This window comes from Dromaius novaehollandiae, chromosome 4 (assembly GCF_036370855.1).
Source record: "Dromaius novaehollandiae isolate bDroNov1 chromosome 4, bDroNov1.hap1, whole genome shotgun sequence".
Taxonomy (NCBI): Eukaryota; Metazoa; Chordata; class Aves; order Casuariiformes; family Dromaiidae; genus Dromaius; species Dromaius novaehollandiae.
In genome coordinates, this window is record NC_088101.1 from 86,012,344 (window position 1) to 86,038,901 (window position 26,558).

Genomic DNA, 26,558 nt, shown 5'->3' on the forward strand with positions numbered 1-26,558 from the left:
CACAGGAAAGCTTTTCAGGAGGAAGGGAAGACCTCAGCAATATCCCCTAACATATCCTTAGAGAACAAGCAATAGTTACAACAATGTCACTGCCTGCACAGTGAGGACTTCAGGCTGCCTCTGCCCTTCACAGAGAAGAGAATAGCCGATGGCAGGGAGAAGAGAAAACTGTGAATGTGTGTGTGAGCCTGTGCAAGAACAGAGGGAACATGTTTTTAGCTAGGTTTCCTCAGGAAATAAGACATACGCAATCACAATTATGTGGTTTTGCCTAATTATGCCTCTCTCTGTTCCCTGTATATTTGGCGCCTGTTGGCCAAATTCACCAAGTTGGATGAAGCAGTGTTAGCTTCATTGGTCATATCATCATATCACAGATGTACACTAGAGTCCTGGTCCCTTGACTGTGGGGGCCAAGGGACTTATGGAATGGACCAGGGCTCCCTCAGCTCCCTTCCAAAGCTCATACCAGGATCACAATGTGCAACTTGTACTGAATATCTTCCAACCAAAGATATGCAGTAGCTCCATTGCCTGTGAAAACAGAAAGGGAGAAAGACCGTATGAGGCTGCAATACGAGCTCAACCTTTATTAGATATTAGAGAGTCCACTCAGGAAAGGCAAATAGTACAAAATGGAGGAACGCTCTCAGCAGTATTTTCACCTTTTTAGGTGAAAAATCCAACCAGTAAACCCAAATCCAGAAGAACTGAGGCAACATTCATTCCTCTGCTCCTGAAATACCCTGTTTGTGTTACAGGAGCATCTCTGATAATGTGCCCTCTGCTCTCTTCCTTCCTGGGAAGCTCTAGTAGCTGCTGTTGAGCTACATGGATTGCTCCTCATCGGAGGGAATTGGGGCCTTTGCTCCAGCTGAGCCCTGTTTAGGGAAGATCAAGCACCCTTTTAGCCAGTGCTAGAGAGAGGCTTATATGAGAGTCAGTCCTGGTGCACAGCCTCCAGAGGTAGCAGCTTGTGCAGCAGTTGGTACAAAGAAGGGGTCCTCATCTCGGTTCAGACCAGCGTGTATGTCCTCGGGTACAGTGGTGATGTAGGACATGTTCCCCAGCAGCTGTTGGAGCTGCTGATCCTGCCATGCTGGAGGCTTTGACCCAGACAGAGCTTCAGATGGAGGAAGCAGTTCTGCAAGTCTGCCTTCCACTTCAAATCACAAACCATGTAAATCCTTTGGGAGGAGAAGAGGGTCAAGTATGAGGTGTGAGGGAGGGAATCTCTGCAACTTACTCTAATTTGGCCTCTTCTGCTGACCTCCTAAAGTGGGAGGGAAGGGTGAATCCCACCCCCCACCTCTGTTTGCTGTGTTGCCACTCCATAGCTTTTCCACTGCTAAGGACAGTGGTTGACAAGTGACAGCATCTCCGTTGTGACTCCCAGTGCACCAGGACAGACCCTACCCTTCTGCCTCGGTAGTCTGCACATGCTGCCACTTCTCCTGGAGCTCTTATGAAGCCTGGTCAACCTCAGGAGCTTTAAATCCTTTAAAGAAAACCTTCCTGTTGTCTGCTTTTATGTTAGTGAAGTAACTGCTGTACTTACTTGTTCTGCTATTGTGCCTAAAACTTCCAGCCCAGGATTAAGGGCTTATTGTGCTAGGTGCTATAGAAAAAAATGATCCAAAATGATCCAAAAATGGGACTGAAGAGCTTGCAGTCCAAAACATGGCACAGGTGTGTACCCAGATAGATAGAGAGAGATTTTCAGGGTTGGAACAATAATGCCAAAACCAACAGAAACTGGTAACAGCATGTTAGATCCTGAGCACTGCCAGATGCTTGGGAGCAAAAGGAAGGGAATTTTGGAGAGAATTACATAAGGATGAAAGGGAAACAGGTCAGGAGCAGGAAAAACAAAAGGACTCCAGGGAGTTTTCAAGATTTCAGTACTGAAGTCTGGTCTTGACAATAGCAGATCAAAACTCAAAAAGGCCAAGAATAGAAAAAAGGGTGAAAGGTTTGAGGTTAATCTCAGGAGAAGAGGTGGAGATGGAAGAGGGATCTAGAGTCTTGCAAGTGGGAGAGAAGGAGAGAGCAGGATGTGAGGAAGAGAGGACCAAGGACTGTGAATTGCAAGGGGGAGACCATGCAGGAGAGCAGCAGTAGAGGAAGCTGTACGTAACCCCCACACACATGCACAATCACTTCATCTCTTCTTCTGTACTTACTTTCCAAAGTCAGCAGCATCTCCTAGGCAGGGCAGCACTGCACAGCCCTGGCATTAGTGGGGTGAGATGGCTCTACTTACAATGCTCTTCCAGCAGACAAACTCATTGATGCTGGATTAACTTGATAAAACCAATGAACTAAAACTGAAGTGTGCGTGTGTGAAGGTGTATGAGTGGCAGGGGGTTAATCCAATTGGGACTATGCCAATTAAATAAATGACTCCAACACTTGACATTCCCTAGACACATCCAGTCACTGGGGAAAGGCAGCAGCACCCCAGCCCATGGGGCTGAAATAAAGCCTGGGATCAAGCCCTCATGGCTCCTGCTGCTGAGCAAATATTCCTGGCTCTGAAACTGAAGTTTTTCATGTCCTATATTTCCATTTCTCCTGTCACCATCAGGATGAGTGGGTGATTTCATGCAGGAAAAAAGCATGGGAGAAGCTTTCACATGCCTGACTTTCAGGTGTGAGACAACCTGCAGGCAGAGTGCTGGGTACCGCATTGGTGTCCTGCTGAGCATCCACTGCAGGGGAAGATCCCACTGGGAGTCAAGGGCAACACCAAGTGGGGACTGCACTAAGTAACTTTTTTTTGGTGATATAAGAGAGGATTTCTGCACATTTCAGTATTTCAGTGGACTGTCAACCAGGCCTGCTGAAGGAAGGCTTTTTCCCTGCCTGTTTCTGACTCCTGTAAGGTAGGTGATTCTGCCCCTCCATAGTAGAGATCCAAGTTCCAATTCTTTTCTGGGAAGACACAGATGCATCACATTGGACTGCCTGCCTCCCCTGAGGGTCATGACTCAACTCTGCTTGCTACCAGATGAGGATGTGTCTAGAGCCAGCTGATAGGAAGCAGGAGCCATGGGGGATTTGCTTAGCTTTTGAGTCAGGGCACTACAGCCCTTCAAAGAGCAGCGGCACACTGGGGAGGGATAGTGAGAGCAAACTGGGATAATCTCATCGTAATAGAATGACCACAGACTTTCCTGGTGAGAAGGGTGTCTGGTGATGGCTCCCAGTGTTGTTTCTGTAGTGACTCTGATATGGAAAGCACAAAGACAGCCCTGAAGAAGGGTCCCGACTAGGCATTTCTCCTCTTTGGGGCAATTCTTGGCTCATTAAGCTGCCAGCCCGGGCTTCTTTTGACAAATTGAGGCTACCTGCTGCCCCCCACTCCCCCATGCCATCACCACTCATCCCTCACCCAAACAGCTCTGTAGCCAGGTGGCTGAAGACAGCACCCGGAGTTGGGGCTGTGTTTACCTCTTTGGGTCTGCCCCTGAGACTCAAAACACACAGGGCTGTGAGTTGTGGTGAAGCAGCTGAACTGAGGCAACCTGCATCTGTCCCAGGCCCCATCCCGCTCTGAATCCAGTCCGTCTGCACGGTGAGACCTGGCAGCGTCCAGTAGCGATGGAGGTTAGCATGATGTGGACGTGTGCCCAGAGAAAACAGAGACGAGACTGGATGCATTCCTGAGAACAGGCACTGACCAGCCCCTTCTCCTGCACCGTGTCTTCTAGTGTGTCTCTTCCACTGCCCAGCTTCATCAGGCCAACGCTTTCCTGCAAACATCTGCAAGGTCACTGCATGTGTATCTCCAAACAGAAACTGAAGAGGGATGGTGATCCCCATGGGAACATCCCACCCCCTGATAAAATGTTTGGCTTCACATCAGGCAGCTCTCCCAGCCTTTTCCAGGATGTTCGCCTCTCCCAGCTGGCACTCTGGAAGGGTGTAGCGCTTTTATTTTTCAGCTTCTGCGACTGAGGTCTTTTTCCAGCAAAACAAATGCACAACGGATCCACTTCCCGTAAACAAACAGCATGTGTGAATAGTCAGTTTGAGCTGTAGCTTTTGTGCAAGAGGAGCGCGGGGGCATTTTGTTACGCCCCACCAACTCAGACTGCTATAAAAGCAGCAGGAGATGGTGGAGAGAGGCTCACATCTCTACAAACCCCCAGACTTCCATCTTCACCATCATCATACTATTGTTATTATTGTAAATAAAACAGTAAAATCCTACTCTGAGTCTTACAGTGGGAAGAAGCAATTTCTTGCAGAGATGGTAAGAAAAAAAGGGAGGGGGGGGTCATGTAGGAACTGCTGCATGTAATCAGAGCTATGATCCTCGTGGGCTGTCATCTAACTCTGAGGACATGTAGTTGGAGATGGTTCAGAGGGCGGAAGGATCCTTTTTTTCCCCATCATGGGCAGTTTGCAGCCAGAACAGGCCCTGGGAGGAAATGCTTTTGGGAACCCACCTCCTTCCCACCACTCCTGTCTCTACCTCGTAGAAAAGGCTATGTGGTAAATCTGCGACGAAGCTGGGCCTTGGTCCAAGATGCTCCACTACCAAGCGCCTGCTTCAACCACAGAGCCTCCCTTCTTTGCTGCTATCTTTTGCTCAGCTCTTGGAGAGTCTTAGGGGGGATTAACTCATTTCTGACCACACTTCAAGTCCCTGGAGATCAGGACCCTGGAAGCAAATGCAGCTTATCAGCCCTCCTCCACCACCCCAGTGGCCCACCTGCCATTTGCGCTCCTATTTCCCCTCCTTGTGCGACCGTGTCTCCTTTCCACTCTCTCTGCCATAGCTGCTGCTCGGCCTGAGAAATGCAATGGGGCATTTGCAGAGGATGATCGACCAGAGCAGGGGTAAAGGGCTGCATTTAATGGGAACTGGCACCCGCAGAGTAGCCAGGGAGAAATGGGGTCTGCTTCTTGTCAGATGGAGGGGAAGGCCAGCTCCAAGAGCTGGGGGCCTGACGCAAAGCGATTGAAAGATTGAAGCGTTTAAGAGATTTTGAGATTTTGTGCGAAGGTTTTCACTTTGATTGACCTTTAAAAGGCCAATTCTGTTGCTTTTGTAGTTAAAGCTGATCAGTGGGGGATGTTGTTAGCACATATTTACTTTTTTTTCTTTTTTTTTTTTTCCTTTTTACCCACGGTTTTCAAAAACAGCTGTAAATTCTCTAACCTCAGTTCCACCTGCACTGGTTGGAAAAACAGCTAGCACCTCAGGACTCTTCGTTTCTTTTCTTTTCTTTTCTTTTTTTAATATATATATCCCTGATCCCTCAACTGTATGCTCTTGGTCCAGCTTCTCTCCATCCCCTTGGCCCTGCGCAGACTCAAACACAGAGTCCTCAGTCAGTGTCCCTTTTGACCAGCAGATCTAGCATCGGGTGCCTGACACTGTCTGGTGCCTGCTGGCTCCCAAACCACCACCACAAAGGCACTCCATGAAAAAAAGCCACCTCTTTTTTGCTCTTGCCAGCTCTGAGACCAGTTTAATGAGCCTGGCAGGGGGCATATGCATCCAGTCAGAGCCAGGTAGTAGCTTTGTGGTCCCAGTCTCAGGAACTTCTAAATCCAGGTGAAGAGACCGGCCTTGTTAGTTCTGGGAATTAACTACCTGTTGCATGAGGGAACACTCATCTGTTTTGAGCCTGTCGGTTGCTACTTCCACATGATGCTCCCTATTTTTTTTCACTGGAAAAGGTAGTGAGCAGCCAATCTTATACATCTTTTCTGCGTGCATCATGATTTTACAGCACCCTTGTGTTGGTCAGTAGACAGGTAGACAGCGTGCTGCACTGGGCTGCACCAGAAGCTCAACTGGGCTGCTGTAGCACTAGTCAGTGTTTTCTCCTGTATTTGGAGCTCAGAAGTGTCTCCCTGTCTGCTAGGTTGTGCCTCACTCATAACGTTTCCCCGTTGCCTTCCTCTTCTCCATGACCCTAGATGCAGCTGTCCTGCCTCACCGGCAATCCGGACACTGGCTGCATGGAGTCAACCGTCTCGCGGCAGAGAGCCTGCTCTAGTAGCAGGACCCTGCACTTCAGAGAGCCCTGAGGACATTCAACATAGTTCACCTGGATATATGTGTGTTTATGTGTGTATGTTTATATTTCTGCATAAAAAGGGGAGGAAAAATTCCATCCTTATAGCCTGAAATGCTCCAAAAATAGCTATGCCCAGCCTACTGGTTTGTTTGCATCGTACTTCTGCTAATGAATTAAGACTTTTATACACTAAAAGGGCAGATGTATTGCCACCAGGTAAACTACCGTGTATCTTCCCCAGCTGAGAGGCAGTGTAAAGAGAGCAGGTGAGAACAGGTGAGCTGTGGAAAATCATACAAAAGATGTATTGATTTCTTTTTCTTATTCCCCCTCCTTCTTTCCCATCTCCCAGCTGGTGCCAAAGAGGAGATAAGAATTGCTGGGATTTCTAAAGGGATGAGTCATCTTCTTTCAAGCCCCTGTGACTTGGCTTTAAAGAGCCAATGAAAGAAAAGCCTCAATAAAGTGCAAACTAAAGTCAATGAAAGAAAAGCCTCAACAAAGTGAAAACTGGAAGATCCACCAACCCAGTGCAAAGGAGGAATTATCCAAGGAAAATCTGGTAATAGGAGCAGAAACAGGAGCTAAGGAATTTTGTGTGGAGATGTTTAAATCCTGGCTCTGCCCCAGATTCCTGCTCTAACCTTGGGCCAGCCTATTGCTGTCCACAGCAGCCACCCTAGTCCAAGGTCTGGAGCTCAGTGGTTGGGCAAAGCATCCCCTTAACACCACATAATCCTATATTTCTGCAGTCTGAACAGATGAAGTGTGAAGCAGGGTCCAGGCTCAGTCCTTTCTAAGCAGGGCATGAGTACTTTCCACGCTAGCTGCTATCAGCAAGGAAGGTGGAAAACACGTGTAGCACGTTCACAACGGGGAAGCGGCCAGCCAGTCTTGGGCACCCTCTGCATGGTGTCAAGAGCTCTGCGGAGGGATGTGAGGATGCGGAGGGATGTTATGTGCCCTCATGGCAGGGCTGGGCAGGGAGAAGGCGAGAAGTAAAATGGAAGGGAGGTGGCTTAGAAATTTTAAGTCATTTCACATAACAAGGGGAGCTTTACTCCTCACCCAGCTAAAATCCAGCTGCAACTATTTCCAGGGCAGGGAGCTTGCAGAAGAGGCCGCAAGCGGAGAGGACACAGAAAGGACATTTCCTTCCATTTTTCTCCACCCTCTATTGCTTTAAAGCCTCAAGATCAGTGACTCAGTGACTCACAGGCCTCTCCAAGAAGGCATTTTCCCTGCAAGATCCCTCCGAGGGCTCTGGTGACTCACAGGGTGCCTTTAGCCATGCCAGCTCCCTGCCTTCCTTGCTGAGCCCTGTTCTGCCCAGGGAAGGGCGAGGAGAAGGACGCTGCCTCCAGCCCTTATCCCACACCCCGACCCATGCGTGGTGCAGCAACCTTGGCCGCTGGCCCTTTCCCTGCCACATCAGGACTCCCGGCTGCTTTTCACCATCCTGTTGCTGAGTCTCCACAAGTCCCATCTCATTTCCCTCGACATCTGCCCAGAGCAAAGTGCTAGACAAAATGTATTCTTGCACAAAACCATCCTTTCCTACTGTCTGCTGTTTTTTCAGTCCAGGGCTCAGCCCTCCAGCCTTTTGGTTTCAAGGGGCTGAATTGTTTGTGCCTTCAGCAGCTAGACCTCCATCTGTCCTCGAACAACTCCTCTGACCTTCCTCACCCTGAATTCAAGGGATGTTCACATCCCTTGCTCCACTAGCTTGACCTATTTAAAAGCTAGTTTTAAAAGGGCAGGTGGGTTAAGGTTGTAGTGCCAGTACTCAAAACCAAGGAAATGCCAAAAGGAATGTTTCTTTGCCACTGGATTTTTTCCTTTACATATATATGTGTGCATGCTGTGATATAAACTCTAGGTATAGGATGACGCACCATTCCCACCCTCTCCCAAGAGCTGTGCCTCACTCAGCGTAACCAGGCTGGGTGCTTGCTCCTTGAACAAACGACTGCTCCAAAGCTGCTTCTCTCTCTGTGCAGGACGTAGCACCAGGATGTCTTTACCATACCCTGTCCAAGCCCTGCTGCAGAAACTGAGTCCCAGATCTGTAAGACAGTTATAGGGCATCTGCTGCGGCTTAGGAATCCATCTTAGACACAGGCATGCCAACATTTTAGGTTCTGGCTTTGGAGAAGGCTCTAATCCATCTCCAGAGCAGATTACTGAAATCTCTATATAGCCAGCAGAAAGGGGCAGAAAGCTCAATAGCCGCGTGGGCAATCCTGCCCCCCCAGGTTAGACGCCTAAATAAAATACACTGAATCAGAACCTTAATCATGAACTGCCTAGCAGTGCTCATTATCACAGCATCAGAGTATGTCACAACCCATTAATAAACTAAAATTTGGATCCTTTCAGTATATTATCCCCGCTTACAAATGGGGAAATGCAGTTCAAGAAGCTTAATAACAAAAGTTTCCAGGAATTTTCAGTGCTCCATTTAACACATGATCCAGCATGCTTGCCAGCAGAGACAGCACTAAAAGTGATGCACAACAGAGACTGTGCTTTCTTGCAGTCTTTGTAGCACCAGTTCATCTGTTCCTAGTTTTCCCCTTTTCCATTTTTCCTTCTGACCCCTTTTTGCACCTACCTCTTTTCCTGCATTGTCTATTTTATCTGGCAGAAAAAATACCCCCTGACTCCCCACATCCTCCTTATGGCATCTGTGACCTTTAGGCTTGTACCAAAACATGAGATCCATGGCAGGTCCTGGTTGATACAGGTCTGCTAGTGGTCAGAGGTGTGACCTGTGGCTGACATGCTCTGCTCTCCCTCCCTCTGAGGTGCTTCGCCCTCCTCGAGTCGGGTCTTGCCTTCGCCCTGGTCGGACCCCTCCACGGGTCAGCATTTAAAACCCGTCCCTGATGTGGCAGTGAGAAGGGAAGCAGGCGAGCTGGGAGTTTGAAGCCTGAGACCATGCACAGTTATCAGGACAGTGAATGCATGACAGCCTGGGGCAGCTCTTGGCCACCTGCCCCTCGTAGTGATGCAGGGATGGGATGGCTCTTCTCTAACCATCGGTGGGACACAGCATGAGACAGTCACCTACACAGCCTCCAGCTCCTTCCACCATGGCCCTGACACCTCGCCCGAGAAAGGCTAGTTGTTGAAGACGAAAATTTGCCTCCTTGCTCACTCCATGGAAAGCTAAAACTGCCTTAGGAAAAGCAGCCTGAGAAGGGGCAATGCCATCTCCTGATAAATGCCAAGGATACAGCAGTTAGCCTCTTTGTGTCGTCATGTCTGCATGTACCATCCACAATGCTCAGAGGTAGGAGAAGTCCTTCAGAGAAGCAGCTCTGCCCTGCTCTGCTCAGCTCTGCTCTGAGCTACCCCCATTTATACTCACTGCAGACCTGAGCCTCTCTTCCCCAGGTGAGTTGACATCCCATGAAGGTAATGTTATCCAATAGCGATCATCAGCTGTACAGCTTCAATTGACTATGAAATGGAGGAATTCCCAAATGGGAGTGCAATCTGTGAAGCACTTCTTTGATGGATGTTTAATGTGAATATTGACTATCTGGGCTTTTCTGCCTAATAAGTGGAGTGGATTTATGTGAAGGCTCATTGTTCAGCTTTCAGTGTCATAAAGCAGCTCTGTTTTGATTATGGTGATTTATTCTGTTCTGCTGCATTATCTGTAACAGCTTAAAATTGATTCCATTCCCTATAAGCTCCCCCCACCCCCCCAAAAAAAATCCAACATTGGGGATTCATAGATTTTTCAGAAAAGCACAAAAAAATTCATTGTCATCATTTTATCTGCCCTTCTGGTCAGCCTAACCTATGAGCTCTGTGCCTTGGTTTTCACCTCCGATCCAATAGCTGTGATCAAACAAGGATGCCTCCTTCTGAAACACGACTGGTCTCAGTACAAACACTGCTAGAGACAGAGAATGCAACACAACCTCTGTCCTCTGCTCCCATGGTCAATTATCCTCATTGTTAAAAAAACTGCATTTTTGCCTGGTCTGATTTGTCTAGCTTGAACTTCCAGCCACTGACTCTAATACTTTTGCCTTCAAGATGAAACAGCCTCTGTATTGATTTCTGTCCTCCATGTAGTCATTCATGGACTGGCATAAAGTTGCTCCTTAAGCCTCTCTTTGTTAAGCTAAGTAACCTGGAGCTTCTTACAATAAAGCAGGTTCCCAATACTTTAAGCATTTTATTGGCTTTTCTCTGAATCCTTTCCAATTAACTATCAATACCAGTCTGGACACAGTCTTCCAGAACCTTTTGCAATCATGCCAAAACCAGAGTTACTATAGCCTCCTTTTTCCTCACTAAAGCAAGCATTACCTTATTTAGCCAAAGCATCAGCCAGAGAGCTCAAGTTCAGCTGACTATCTACCATGATAGTAGGTCTATTAGGGCCTTTGTAAACTCTGCTTTTTGGGAAATATCCTGTAATTATGGAGAGATCCTGGAATCTGGCACTCAGATCATGCCCAGGTCCTCTGCAGATCTGACACCCAAGGTGTCATTTCTGGAGTTCAAGCAGAGAGGCTGCACTGACTCTGGTCTCTCTACACATGTTGCATAGGCTCTGTCTACTGAGCTGTTTAGCTGGGTCTCCATATCCGAAAGTGTTTTAAGCTGTCTTGCGTCCATGAATTCTGCTCCTCCAAGAATACCGGACCAGCACTAAAGACCACAGACCTGGCACTTCATCTAATGATGTGTGGACATAAACAGTAGCCCAGACTTTGAGTTCTGTGCAGAAGCATCTCCTCATAAAAGTCCAGGCCAACCCTGGATCAACCAGACAGGGAGTGATAATGTTCCCGTTCACCCATCTTACACCAAATGAGGCCATCTTCTGCAGCATTGCCAGCTACTGTTTTTCCTAAGGGCTCCAGTTTTTGAGTCCTTGGTACATATTAGGTCTCTTCAATTTCTAAAAGACCATCAGCAATATGGGTCAGCAATTAACCATGGAAGGGTAGAGGAGCAGTGAGTTTTTGATGCAAGAACATCATTTGTTTTCTAGACTGGCTCAAAAAAGACATGGTTCCCAGGATTCCAGTCCATGCCCCCCTTTCTTTATTTCCCAATCCAGTCCCTCGTGAGCCATTTCATTGTTTTCCCTGACTCATTGGCAAACCAACAGACCTATCATTACCAGAATACATCTATTAACCACCTTAAAATATTGGTAGCCTTGTTTTCTTCCTGTCTTCCAGAAGCTTAAAGACATAATGAAGATCAGCACAAAAGGGAATGCTCATTTTACCTAGTTTTAGCCATCTTAAAGTTAAGAATATATTTTAAATTAATGTAGATTGTCTAGTCAGAGAGAAATCAGTAGCTTCAGGAGTTAATTCAGCCTATGAGGGGTGGGCTCACTCAGATGGGTAAGGCCAAATGAGATGAGCACGCTTCATAACTCTTTTAAAACTCTTCCAGGCAAATGTTCCCTACCTGCTGGTCAGTGTAAGCTGCCTGTTTGCAAATGCTGTAGCCTTGCCGTATCTTCAAGGCTGCTGAGTGACTTCTTCAAAACTCATTGCTGTCCCAGTCCACGAGGCAAGCAGCAGCACAGGCACGAAATCATCCCCCAGCTGAAAAAATAAATGGTTTCCCTTCCCAAACTCCTGTTAGCCTCGGACTCTGAGCTATGAATGAAACTTTGCAAAGACAGAAAGAGAGAGAGACCTTATCAGATGATGAGGCGGAATCTCTTCTGTAGTCCCCTTCCCAAACTACCGCTTGGAAGGACCTGTTTATCCACCTATGCTATTGCAGGCCCTTGGAAAGAAATGTTTCCAAGGAGACATTTTTTCCTCCTCAAGTCACTAGACTTTATGCTTGGGGAACAGAGTTTCAAAACTTGGCTCTGCCTCAGTCTGCCCATGTGATTTTAAACAAGTTTTATCAGGCCAGAGATTTCAAAGACCTCAGTTTGTTAGAAACCCCCAAAAAGAGCCAGATTTGTTCCTGACCACGAGGCATCTGGCAACTCCTACTGTGACATAAAGAGCCAGATCTTCAAAAGGGCTGGCTGAAATCCAGCCCCTATTCACCCTGGGGCTTGTCTCTTTTTCATCCAAAAGGAGAATGCTATCTCAGATCACCGAGCTGTTTTGAGGCCAGACTCACTCAAATCTGTGGGCAGTCATACAGTGAAGGAAGGAAGGGCAGATAAGATATTTTGCTGGACGGATGGAGTGATTTTCCACTTCTCTGTTACAGTCCTCGTAGAGATGGCAAAAGGATTTTGCTCTGAGCAAGAAATATTCCTCCTTGTCACAGCATCTTTCCTCTCAAAGTCTGCAGGAACTTTTTTATATTATGATAAGAGCTCTGCTGAACACAGTCCCAGCTTCCCACCCCTCGTGGCTTCCTGAACCAGAGTCTCCATGCATTCAGTAACCTTCAGTGCCTCTCCCTTCAATGAACACCTCCAGTTTCCCTTCCCCATTAGCTTTTAGCATGCACAAGTTAAACCATGCTGAAAGTAAAGCTAAGGAGGTAGATTAGTTTCGCACCTGCTGCGTGAAGAACCTTCTCCTCTGTCTTATTGCGAACCTGTCGCTGGCTGGCCGACTCTAGAACATGATAAATGACCTCTTTTCCACCAGTAGGGCATCTTGCAGCATATCTAGGCCATTCCTCTCACTGAACTGGACAGGAAAAGAAAAGGACCTATCTCAGGAAACAAAAAATTGCCTTGTGATGCTCCAATTAAGCTAGGCTCAGGGTTGGAATGCAATCAAAAATCACTCTGTTTCAAGGATCTGTTTATGGATTGTGGCTTCACCAGCGAAGAGCTGTTTTAATAAATTCTTAAACAATTTCTGAGGAGCCCAGGAAGTTGATCTGCATCTTGTAAACATGGCCCTTTATACACAGAGCAAGTACAAAAACCTATAGTTCAGACTGCCTGACACTTTCCATTACAAGAGCTTATTTGCAGTAACTTACAACTTTGCAAAGCTGAAACTATGTAGTCTAAAATTTTCTAGGCAGGATGTTTTACCTGAGGTTGACCTTACCTACAGAAACTGTTCAGTTATTTCCAAGAACAAGGTTATAGGAATATCTACTGCTGTCCCTGTACTCATCAATTTGTGGTAAGACTTTTGCTCTGAAAATTCTCTTGCCTAGGTACTCCACAACAGGAACTAAATGGAAAAAACAGCATCTGATCAGCAAGTTTGAGTCTGCATCATACGTACAGTGTGGGGAGATTCAGATTATACAGCCAACCTTGCAGACAGCATTTCCCAGATTTGTATTTTATAATCTTCACATTTTATCATCTAGTTGTTATCTGAGATTATATTTTTTGTGCAGAGAGAGGAGAAAGGGGAAAGCAAGGAGTACTGTGTAACACTTGTAAGCCCTCCTGCTGATGTCTGTATCATGGTCTACAGGGTCTGTTCTACTCTTGACCTCTCAGGGAATTCACCTTTTAGTGAAAAAAAATCTCAGGCCTTTGTTTTCGGCAAGGAACAGCTTGTGATTGTCTAAAATTGCTTTAGCTTCTTTGCAGCTCACTGTGGGCCAGAAATGTTTCCCATGTAGGGAGTCAGGCAGCAACACAGGACGGGTTTTCATAGCAAGCTGGCTGGTGCATGAGCAACCTGAGATGAGAGCAGAAAAACAAGGCTGATAGGTGTTTCCATCATGGCAATATTGCTTGTACCACTCTGCCCAAAAAGCCTTCCAGCAGTTGATGCTCAGGAACCAGTTTTTATCACCGCGACCTGCCACCTCTGGTCTTTGCTTCAAGCTGTCATAATGCTGATTTGATGGTGTTTTGCTTCTGTTGTCTTCCAGGTCCTACACACCAGCCTGGTTTTGGGTCATCCATGGTCTCTGCATACAAAAGCCTGGATATAAAAGCCACTGCTTCAGCTGCTGCTCGTTACCTGTCATTGCTTCCTGCTTTCTGACTCCTCCTAACTTTCTGCAGCACTTTGGCTGTCAGTTTTGCCTCTCAGAGGCAGTTGCCAATTCTGCTAGGGAGGGATAGCAGTTTTCCCTAGGTTTAGTGGACATTTCTCTTAAGTCCTCAGTAGCCTGTCACTCATTTCACCAATATTTAGGCTGCAAAATGCACAGGCAGGCAGGCTTTCTAATGGAAACACAACCCCTAATTCATCTGCGTGAGGATTTCCAGCTCTGTATTATTCAGCAGCCCAGTTCTCTGTACCACGGGCAGCCCAATACTCAGCACCTCCTGCACAGAGAATGAAACTCAGAATAACTCTCCCAGACGGCCAAGTGCCAAGAAATAGAAAACTTGTAACTGGAACCGAGATAAAAAAATTGCTCCTGTCAGAAACAATCCAGCTGCCCGTCCCATCTTCAGCAGATCAGGGATTTCAACGGCAAAATGAAAGTGGGTGCCCAGAATGAACTCACTGGTGATGCCTTGCCTCTGGTAATTCTTGGTTTTACAGTGATAAAGCTCTCCCAAAAGGACAGCAGAAGACAGCAGAGTGCAGCAAGCTGTAGATCAAGCCAAGGCAGCTCTGGAGTGACTGGTCCTCACCCGGCGTGGAGGTAGAACGATGCTCCATGCGGCTGCTAAGGTGGCGTAGCAGGGAGGGGAGATGATATTGGTGCATGAGATGAATTGTCAGCTGTAAATGCCTGAAGTCAGGCACAGATGTCCAGTCCAGAAAGCCCCACGTCCCTAATGACACAGAAAACAACCCCCAGTCCCTTAAGCTGCATTATTCAGTCTCCCAGGAGAGGTTCATCACACCTGCTCTCTCCTCATAGGTGCCCAGCAAATTACCTTGGACAAGGGACATCTTTGCAATGGGCAAGGGGAGATGACTACATGTATGTGAGGCGTTCGTTTATCTGAAAACTTTATGGTGCCTATCTGCAGACTGCCTGGCTGTTAGGATGCAGCCGGGGGTATCTACTGAAGGAGTCCTATTAGCTTCCACGGATCAGCCCTACTCGCTGTTCTCTCTCCCTGTGAGTACAAAATATCCCCACAAATTCCTGAAACAATACAAAGAAGGGCACTGCATACATCTCAGCATCTGCCATCACTTCTTCCTTTGCAAGATACAAAGCCCCCAGAGACTGACCCAGGTAACGAAAGCAGAGCTCTCTCTCTCCAGTAAACAATGTCCACTTTTGGTTCTCCCAGTAACATGGGCTATCTCCACTTTGAACTTTACCAAACTCAGCTAATTCCCTAACCTGCAAACCGCTGGAGGCTGGGAGCACTTTTGGGGGCATATCACTTCACACCGGCCCTGTTCCTACAGTCTTGTCTAAGCATCAGTCTGGACCATCCCATGGGACAGTGGATAAGTAGGCTGCTTGGTCTGATCCAAGACACTTGTCCTCATCAGAGAGGCCAGCACTGAGATCCTCTTGTGCCAAAAGCATGCAATCGACCCACCAACAGTGGAGTTTTCATTACAGGGCAGCGCTGCAGAGGCTTGGACAGATAGCTGAAGATATTGGATGCTATTCAGAAGAAAGCTTTTACCTGGTATCACCCATTACAGCTAATTCAGCAGCGCTTTTTCCTGCGAAGCACTTACAAAAACAGCAATGACAAAAGATATCCCAACCCAGCCATTTCAAAATCCTGTGCTCTCACTGCTGTTAAATGAATGTCTAAAAGGTCTGAATTGTATAAAGTAAAGTGAATATGGAGACCAGATCCTCAGGTGGTGTAAGAGAACATCCCTCTAAGGGAATCAAATGGCTCTTACTGATTTTTGCCCAACTGAATGTCTTAAAAACTCAGCAGAGAAGATTGCATTGCTATTGATCAGATACCAGCTATCACCAACGCAGGGGGAGATTTGTGCTTCTTGGGATGCAATAGAACAGGCTCACAGACCCTGCTGAGAAAAACAGCAATTTAATAAGTGTTGAAACATGCTGTCCACTGAAAGGAAATGGAATAATCATGCACACTGTTGAGAAGCGGGACATGATTCCTGCAGAGGGGGAGGGTTTTTTGAGAGAACAGGATTAGCAGCCAGAGTCTGAATCCCAGTGCCTCGGTTTTGGATCAGTAGCCCCTGCCTTTCACAAATCTGTCTGTACTGGAAACGGAGTCACTTAAAATAACATTAGGACAGCAGCATCCACACCAATTTGTCTGATAAAGCCTTTATCTTAATCTTAATAGGAGCTGACAATTGTTGTCATCATGGGTTAGCAGCTCTGAGCTGCAGCCCAAGACCTCCTGAAAGGACTAAGCTGCAGCTCCTAAAGGGTTGTTTTTTTTGTTTTTTTTTTTAATGTGTTGGAAATATGTACAAAATACAGAATCAGGGCCCAACCCATCTGAAGCAGTCTGCTGGCCTGATTCTCCAGTGTCCGGCCTTGACATAGTCTGTGACAACATGGTAGAGGCTGCAGGTGAGACCTAGCTGATCTCATCTTGTCCTGGTGCAATTGTCTGTGCAGGTGAGGCTGCAGGTCTGGTGAAAAGCTTATTGTAGGGGACGAGGCTGTGCAAAGCCAGGAAAACTCTCTGGGATTCTTCTAGACCCAGTATGGCACCAAAATAGAGTTCAACAGGGACAGGGAAGTCTGATATCTAAGAGACAAGCTGAATCTATGCGGTGGGCTTGTGGATGGATGCAGGTTCATCCTTTCAGTTCCATCACAGCCCACGGGGATAAAAAGAAAACACGTGGCAACAGGATGAGTCTTACACTGTAAATGAGTCTCTCTGGGTATAATGGTGTGAGACACTGATATGTTCATGTTCTCATATCACCTCTATTTCTGTCTTGCAGGTCTTACAACTTCAAATATTTACAACACATATCCAGTTGTCTCGACTCTTTTTCTCGATTCACCTTACTGCAGGTAGACATCTAAAAGTAGGTCATATTAATATAAATGTGGACAAATGAATCCCACCCTAAGTGACAACTTCTGTCATATGCAATTCCCCCTTCTCACCCTTCTGTCTCAAATGGTGTCCAGCAGACAGTGTTATTTTGGTAACACTACTGCTATGTGTATGTCATTGACAGGGAGGTGCACTGGAAAAGTGTCCTGTCTGATGTCCACAGGCCATGGTAAGTAGACCACAAAACCATCCAGCTTTTACAGTGAAATTGAAAGCTCGGTGACAAGGCTGAGGGTGACTCTCAAAAGGTTTAGATGGTCCTTTAGGCTCCATCTGGAGTCCACCCAGAGATCACTGTTTTACACATTCCTGGTTGTTCACTAACTGGTAAGTCAAGATGCTGTCAGTGAGACCACCTCAGATGAGAGGAGACCCAGTGGAAACTGTTAAATGCCTCTAAATGCAGGTGATTCAGACAACAGCAATTTCCCAGCCCACCATCTCATCATCAACACTCCCGATTTCTGTGTCAGCTTCGCCAGCTGTCAGCAGATTTAGAAGGAGCATTTTTTCACTCTGGTGGTGTTTTGTCTGGCACAGCAGGCAAGATAAAACAACCCGAGCAGTTTCGCCCGGCATGATAAAACCTAACATGCAATCGCTAATGCCTTGCTTTGATTGCAAGTGAACACAAAAAGAAGGACATATATATATACCTATAGAAGAATCAGCATCACACAGGAGGCGGAGAAATGCCTTGCGAGTTCCACGTTGCACTATGTGTCATCTATATTAAAGGACTCTGGACACCAGCTCCCAGGGGGGTTGGGCATCTCTTTGTATCGGACCACCCTCCCCCTGCACCCGGCTCTGCTCCTGTCCCTGTATTACCTGTTCTGCTCCTGATCAATATGATCCTCTCCCTCCCCGCTGGGGACCCCTCAGGACGATGTAGATAGAAGCATGTGGTACACAAGGAGGTTCCTCAGATGCTCCATAGACTTTGGCTTGTGCTGTCTGGCCGTCCTTCACTTGCTCAGGTATACCCCTGACAAGTCCCACAGAGTATGAAGAAACCTAGATGGACCAGGACCTGGTTCATAAAGTTTTGCAGGGAAGACTAGGCCTGCAAAGGTCTTAGCTGAGAAGTCCAGTTTGGTCTTATTAATTCTGGCTTGACCTCTGGCCAGTCCCATAGCAATTTATCAAGTGTCACGCCAGGCATTATCTCCTTAAATCCCTGCTGGAGGTGCCAGAGGCAGGAATTCAATAGGTTGCAAGCCGGATCCAGCAAATGGAGAGCCTGTGCACCCTGACCCTTCCCTCATTCACAGCTGCTCAGTGGCTGGTTGTCCTGGTGGTTGGTGATACTAACCATCAGCCTCATGTGCCCACGGTCAGCCTGCTTAGGAGACAAGTCGGATCTTCTGGCCTTCTTTAGTCTTAGTATTTCCTAGGACTTCACCTCTTTCTAACTGCTGTGTGTTGTCCCTGTCCCTCTCTCAGCCTGCAAATGCTCAGAGACAAGAATATAGGTGGGAATAGGTTTTGTTCTCTCTGCTCACGAAGCGCAGTGGCATCGCAGTTTTACAAAAGCCACAGTGTGCCATAGGTCCCACTCAAGATGGGTGCAGATTTTTCAAGTCAAAGACTCCCATACACCCTTCACAAGATAACCAGGAATCCATCTTGCAAAACTCTTCTTACACCTTGTTTCTTCTGATCTCCGTGCAGGATGGGCAAAATGGGCAGGAAATGCAGCATTACTCTTGTTATTCTCTTTAAGAGACCTTTGGTGGCAAATATTTCCACCTTATTTTGGCCTCTATTGAAAGATTTCAGACTTAATTTTTGCAGTTGTTGTCCCACCCTCTACCTGCCAGCCCTTCTGCTTTTCAGGACAAAAATTGGTTTATACTTCTGCTGTGACATTTCCAGGTATTTTCCTGCCTGTGAAAACCGAAGTGACCAGCACAGCTTTAATTGTGTTGGTGGGGAGGTATTATAGAAAGGCCTGTTTTCACGCTGTGCTTCAAAGGCTGTGGGGGGGCACACTGGGTTTTGTGGAGGGTACTTAAGAGCTTAGTGCTTGCTACCACGTTATCGCAGCAAGGGCAACATCTGGCTTTTGGTCATAGCATGGTCAGGGAACTTTCCAGGTTTGTTTCTTTTTTCTCTTCCTTTCACCTTGTTTCTTCTGAGACCTGCTCTGAAATACCAAGCAACGATGCAGGCAGACCTGAGGGCTGGAGGCAATGCTCCTTCAGCCCAAGCGCGCACGGGACGGATGGGTAAGCGAGCCCAAAGACAGCCCAGCAGGAAACTTTGATGGAGTGGGCTTGGTGTATCTGGCCAAATGAAGCCATTCACTTTGAAACGAATTGCTCCCTAAAATCACTGCTGGTAGAAGCTGTACAAGACACAGGCATTATTGCTATTTAGGATTTTACGGCAAATCCTTCGTGTCACTTCCCTGCACGCTGTTTATGTTATCATTAAGGTGTTCCTCTAATTACAGAAATAAGCTATTACAGCATATGTCCTCTTCAAACTGCATAAATGAGATGTGATACTGCTCGAGCTCCCTTGTTTCTAAACCTATATATATAAAGTGAAGCAGAGGACTGGAGTGCACATGACTTCTAAATAAAAATGATCCAAGCAGATCATCTGCCAGGGAAAAGAGTGCTGTCAGCTGTAAAAAAAAGCACCAGTCAGATACACCCCACTCCCCCCCACAAAGCACCAGATTTAGGTTAAACTGTATTTTTTTAGCAAGATCTAACAGTGCGTGCTTCTTATTAGTCTTCTCAGGTTTGAGGTGCTTGAGGTCACGTTTCAGCTTCCCTCCATAATTACAAGAGTTTTTACAAATCAATTTCAGAGAGGGAAGGAATAAAATAGCATAATCACATGGCTCCTGGAACTCGTACTTTAAAAATACATCAAATGTCACAATATTTGCGATAAATGGTATTGCCAGCTGAGGGACAGTTATAAAGCTTTAGACTCAAGGATTTTATCAGAGAGAATACTTGCCTGAATTGGGGTAACCCCTCTGAATTTCTGAGCTCTGTTCTTTTTCTTTTGTGGGATGAAAAGATATTGCCTTTGAATCAGTGTCCTCTGCAGCTTTTCCCAATGTGATTCCCCCCCTCTGCTTCCACGTTTCAGGGTAATACCACAAATTTTTACCAACAAAGTGCAGTTCCCCCCTCTCCAGATCCTTGATTCACGTTCTGTGCAAATGTGGGCTGACCCTACTACTCTCTCCTGTCTGGATTTGCTTTTCAGCCAAAATTGGTAGAGTTTCAGGGCTCATCTACACTACCACTTGCTTAAAAACCTCTCTATACTGGCACTTATATTCTGCCTTTTTCTGATTTAGAGGAAGCCCCAGCTGGGTCACGTCCGTCTCTCTGAGCTGCTGGCAGTGGTAGGAGCACGTGGGTGGACCGGGCTCCCCACGGAGGAGCGGGTGAGTTCGTTGCTCTTATTTTTGTGGTTCGCCTTTGCATATTGTGCCGAGGAAATTCACCGTGGGCAAAGGGACAGAGAGGCTCTGGCGGCTGTGACGCCTGTCACTCGTGTCTGTCCAGCTCGGAGTGACAGGTTCGGGTGGAGAGCAGGACGAGGGAGCGCTTGCCGGAGGTGGGAGGTTTCTTGGAGGGCTTTCAGCCACCGCGCCAGGGACAAGCCGTTTGGAGACACCGCTCTCCTTGGCTGCCAGAGAGCAATATCAGCTTTTTCAGCAGAAGGAGAGCCTTGTGCTTGCCTTCCTGGGGGTTTCACAGTCCAAAGAGACATCTCAGCTCACTGCCTGGTGCTCTCCAAAGAGACACGGCAGGAAGAAAGGGGAGGCAAAGATGGTCAGGGCCAGAGGGGAGCAGAAAGCCTTTTTTTTCCGCTGCAGCTACACGAGCAAATCCTGGATCAGAAGTTTTCCTCTGTGGGTGCTCTCTTTCTCATGGGCATGTGCAAACAGGTTGGACATAAGCCCTTGGATGTGGAGAATCAGTTGTCCTGGCTAAAACACACAACCTTAGTATATTGCTCCAGTATTTCCCCCACCAGTTCCTGTGCCTTATGGCATCTGTACCTGCCCGTTGGTTGTTACCTGGCCAGGTGGGACACACGCTTTGTGCTTTCTCCCAGAGGCCGGGTTTTGCTCATGCATTCTTAATTTTTTATTCTATTTTTTATTATAGTTCTAAACCAAATTAAGAGATGTCTTTTTTTTTTTCCTTCGGGATTATGTGACTACTCTCTGCTGAGGTATTTCACCCAGCCTGCATGGGTGAATCAAGATTACTGTGCCATGGCGATGTGATCAATGTACGGAGAAGATGTGCAAGGCTGAAAATAACTGAAATGATGCCTGAGAAGTGGCATGAAACTGATGGTGAGGAGGCTGATGGAGATGAAAAGGGGGGAGTATCAGCCGGTTTGGCCATGCAAAAGGATGTGGGCTGAGTGCCACATACCAGATCCAGAAAGGGGGAGGTTGTTAGGAGATAGCAAGGACAGAGAGACCCTGAGATCTGAAGGGCAATGGGATCCTGGGGCAAAGGAGGTCTGGGGAAGCAATGGGAGTTCTTGGCAGAAGCATGGTCCATGCTCCACATTATGTTGTAGGACTGCGAACATGGCTGGGGGCATGTGGACACGGCAGAGCCCTCTTGGTTATAGGACTTAATGTGGTCACATTAACCACCTACAACTGTCCCTGCCTAGAGACTGCAGAAGGACCATCTGGAAGACGCATCTTGTCTATGTGTACAGAAGATGCATGCGTGGCACCAGCTCTCTCCCCACCGGCACCGCTCTGACTGCTGCGGGGCTGCCTTGACCAGCAGACGGGTATCTGCTGTCCGGACAGCGAGGTGGGCTGCTCATCCCAGCTTCTGGGGGTGGATGGTCAGACGTGTGGCTGCAGAAAAGCAGAGGGGCCCATTTCTCCAGAGCCACAGCTTGTGTCCTGTCTTCCTGGCTATGGGCCATCAGACCCTAAAGACTCAGTCATAGGCATTGGGCAGCACAGTGCATTTCTCGGGCATTTACCACAATCTTCCTGGCAGAAAGCAGGAATTGCACACATGTGAAGGCAGAGGACTGTAATTCTTCGTATCAGATCAGATAAGATACCTTAGTATATCTTAATACCTTCCTGTCAGATCCTCAGCCCGATACACACACGCTTACTGCCAAGGCAGCAGAGGATGCTAGGTGTTGTAGATCACTTATCAGAGGCACTTGCCAACCTTTGGAGGGCAAGAGGGAACAAACTGAAGCAGGGAAAGATGTGTGTGCTCCTGGCACAACACGTCAAACACTTCATGCCGGGCTCGCAGAGCTTGGCAGCTGGACTCACATGCAAGGGAGAGAGAGGCGGAGGGAAAGGGGGAGAGGGAAAGAACCAGCAGCCGATCCAGGCTTCGCCACATGTGGGGAGCTGGTCCCCTGAGCGGGCTCTGATCCAACAGGGTCCATTCCAGCCTCTTCCATTACTGACCTGTCTAACGGCTGGTTGTTGCGGAGGAATTGCCTGGCTCCTCGATTTCATGCCTGTCGCTCCCTCCAAGGCCCACGGTGGGTTCGGCTATCATCGCTCATGACGGATCCACTGGAGCGGCTGCGAGTGACTTTGACGGGCACCGCGCGGGGGGCAGGAGCGCTCAGGAGGACAGACTCCAGCTTCCACCCAACCATCCTGCCAGATGCTGACTGCAAGCGTTTCTGCTGGATGCAGAGCACGTCGCCGGCCTCCCTTGCATTTCCAGGCTGCATATTTTATGACTTGGATTTTCACTTCCTTTCCCCTCACCTCTGTTTCAAGTCTGCTCATCTCTCTCTCTTTACTTCTGGGCATTGCAACCTTTTCTGCACTGTTTTTTAATTCATCCCCAGTGATCGTTTCTTCAAACCCACTGGTGTTTCTTTCTGGCTGGTTACTGGTGTTTCATTCTCGCTCGTTATTCAAGAGGGACTGAAGGGAGGGATGGGGGAGATCAGGAGCTCTACTCATGAGGAATGCTTTGATGCAGATTATGGCCTGTTTTGGTAATTGCATGCAGAAGTCTGGGTGTTCCAGGCAGTTTGCAAGCAAATTAAAGCCAGCAGGTAGAGACGCATCCTCTTTGGCAGCTCTCTGTGTCTGTGCCAACCCCTGGAGGGCAAGAGAGGTAGGGTAGGGCTGGGGAAGACTCATTTACCACTCTGGTTACTAATGGCAGTGATGCTTATTTAATGTACTTGCGCAAGGTATCATATTTGCTACTCCACAGCGCTTCGATGAACAGATAGGATGATCTAAAGTGAACATGGCACACCTTAACGGGACTCAAAACCCTTGTTTGACCTCAGCCTGTGCCGACAGGTTGGGAATGTTTGTCAAGAAGCTGTGTTGTCCCAAGGGACCTGTGCACTATCTTCATACTTACCAATGACCCAGAAAGAAATCCCAAGGCCTCACAAATGAAGTCTGCAGAAGAAACAGAACTGTGAGGAGATGTTGCTGATACAGGACAGCCTGGCTGATACAGTGAGGAGGACATAAGCAATCAGGGAGCGTGTTAACATGGTCCAAAGTTTAACCAGCTGCTGAGGCTCACAGTGTGATACTAAACATGGTGTAGGTTTTTTCAGATGAATAAACCAGGGATTTTGCAGGGAGAGGTCAACGTATCATGTCTGCATACGGCAGTAGAGCCACTGTGACTGGGACGTTGCATCTCGTTCTGGTAGCTACACTGTGAAAGTAAGAGCAGAGAGAGAAGAATGACTGGAAAGTCTGAGTTAACCTGAGAGGAGCCAGGATTTCGAGCTGTTTTGTTACGAAAGAGGAAGTCCAAGGGGTGGCTAGATCACAGCCTACAAGTCCCCTCATTAGGTGCAGAAATCAGACAAAGAAGCAACAAGATCCTGAGGCTAGATATTAAAGCAAGACAAAATCAAACAAGAAGGTCCAGATGCTTTTTACTAGGAAGGGCAAACAAAAGTGGAACAACTTATCAAGGACTGTGATGGATGGTCCATTGCTGGAACCTCCTCCTGACCTGACAAAACATCTCCAAAGATTGCATGTGGCTTATAGCTGCAGGGCAGTTTCCACATACTAAAAAACACAAGGAAGAAAGGAGCTGCAGAAGTACCTTCTCGGTAAGAAAGTGCAACAGCTCCCTGGTATCCTCTCCTTTCTGTTCCAGGACAGAGCTGCCCTAGGCACATCTCTCTGTTCCTGGGGCCCATTTCCTCCCACAGCCAGGGACTGGTATTATCCAGCAACCCTCACACCAGGACAGCATTGATGCCATTCATATGGTGTAACCCCAGTTTGGGACATGACCATGAGCTGTCTGTTAATTGCATGTGGTCCAAGGGCCAGGATGGCAGCATCCCCCAAGGAATCATTGCATTAACTCATGCTGAATATGCTTTATATGAAATTCACACTCTTTACCTAACATGAGTCTGCTTATTTCATCTGCCCCATTATTATTTTGAAGGACTATGGGTCCAGCAATGTTACTAGCTTTTGAACATGGTCCATTGGAATGAGGTCAAGCTATGACCACTCAAAGCTATTTTCTGTACAAATGATGAACAGCAGCTGCTACCCCTCCATCTTCAAGAACCTGAATCAAATATTTTCAGGGCTGTTTTATTAAGGGCTGATTTCATCCGAATAGATACACTCTGGAGACTCTGCACTGTAAGCAGTAAGACAGCAGGACAGATCCATCCCAAACACCTGCCTGAGGTAAGCAAACTTTCTTTGACATTGCAAAAACCAGCAGAAATACTGCAATATTTTTCATGGGCTCAACAGCAACCTCATACCATAGGAGAGACTGAAAATGCTGACATGAGCCTGGGCAAATCCAAGGGCCATACAAGGGGTGTATGTTTATAAAGCCCTTAGGGAAGGAGTTGTCCTTGCTGCCACGCCCCCATGCCCTGATGTCCAGGGACAGTGTGACTCTCCAGGATGTCCTCACGTGATGGTGTCCAACTTGTAGCACTACAAGCCTGATTTCAGAGCTAACAGACTTCAAAAATGGAAGTAGCAGGAGATACTGAATGTTCACCACCTATAAAAGATCAAATATTATGAGTTTTGAATTAACTACTACCAAAAACGATGCTGCCCAAGCAAAGGGCACCTGCAAATTTAAGCCAGCTAGTCAGACAGTAAATACTAGCCATCAGGGCTAAATCAGTCTGAACAGCTGTTCCCTGGTACAATCTTTTCTTTGTCCATTTTCTGTCATTTGTAGTATTAACTGCTCCCTAGAGAAGTCTGGAAAACTTCTTTACGTGGGGACACTTTCCTCTCTGTTTAGTGCCAAGCTGGGTTGCACTGTCAGGTTAGAAGAGGTACAGTGGATTATGCTGGCTGGATGAGAAGCCTACTAGAAGTGCTTTGGAACAGAAAGTCTATGCCTCCTTGAGGTTGCAAGCTTGAGAAATGAGTGACAATGAGTCCTGACAACGTGCACCCTAACTCAGGGCCTGGTCTTCTGAGAGGGCCATGGAGGAACATTCCCATCCAGCTGGATGTTCCCATCCAGCTCCAGTTGGATTGGTTGAAGATGTTCCCATCTCTAGTGCTCAGTTCCACACATTTGCTGGAGTTTCTTAGCTGTAACTGTACCAAGAGGAGAATGGTGCTGCTGTTTTCTAATCTCTTCTAATAAAAGCCGCCTGGGTTAGCTCCCCATCTGACTTTGCCGGGAGCAAATGAGGGAGTGATCCCATGTTCCCTTTTTGCTGGATAACTTCTTGGGACTCTCATGCCAGCAAAGCCCCAGTAACAAACACTGGGTGGTCCTCTGTTTATTTAATTGCTTCCTCAGCTGTTTGGAAAACATACCTGTTTATAGCCTAAGCACCTTTAAGGTCTCCTTCCTTGGAGATATTCAAAAGCCATCTGGACACAATCCTTGGAAACATGTTCCAGGCGAACCTGCTTGACCGGGGAGGTTGGACTAGATGATTTCCAGAAGTCCTTTCCAACCTCGACCTTTCTGTGATTCTGTAAATTCCCTTCCAACCTGGAGTAACACAGGCAAGTTTCTAGGACCTGTCCAGAGTTCAGCTCAACACATCTCTACTATGCTTTGCTCCCTACAGCACTAACTCACAGCCTCTGCTCCAGAAACTGTCCTAGTCTGTTTTCTGTAGGAATGACATTGAACTACAGGTCCTCAGCAGGAGCTTAGCAAGAAGGCAAGGCAAATGGAGGGCTTTTTAAGCAGAATTCCTGGGGTTTGCCATTAGTCAGGCTTTGCAGCTTTGTTTAAGCAAAAGGTCAGAGTGGCAGGCAGAAGTGATGCTGCCTCTTCACTTCCACTCTTCATTATTTAAATCCTTTTAAAAGAAACAGAATAAACATCCCAGAGTTTGGCATCATTAAACCATCTCTCTGTGTCTCCTGGGCTGAAGGAGGGAGCCAGCAGGGAACAGTGCCTTTTACATCTTTCTCCAGTTGGAAATGTGGTTTCCGAGAAACAGCAACCCAGTTGTCTTGTAATGGCACTTGAAGTGAGAACAGAGAGTTGTCTGAGAGGGGGGATAGGAGATGGTCTCTACCATGTCCTCGTGATCAGTGGCAGATGATCTAAAGCCCCAAAATCTTTTGGAATTAGGCAGCTGAATGTCAAAGCCTATTGGATCCGGGGGGACCCTGTGTTAGCAGT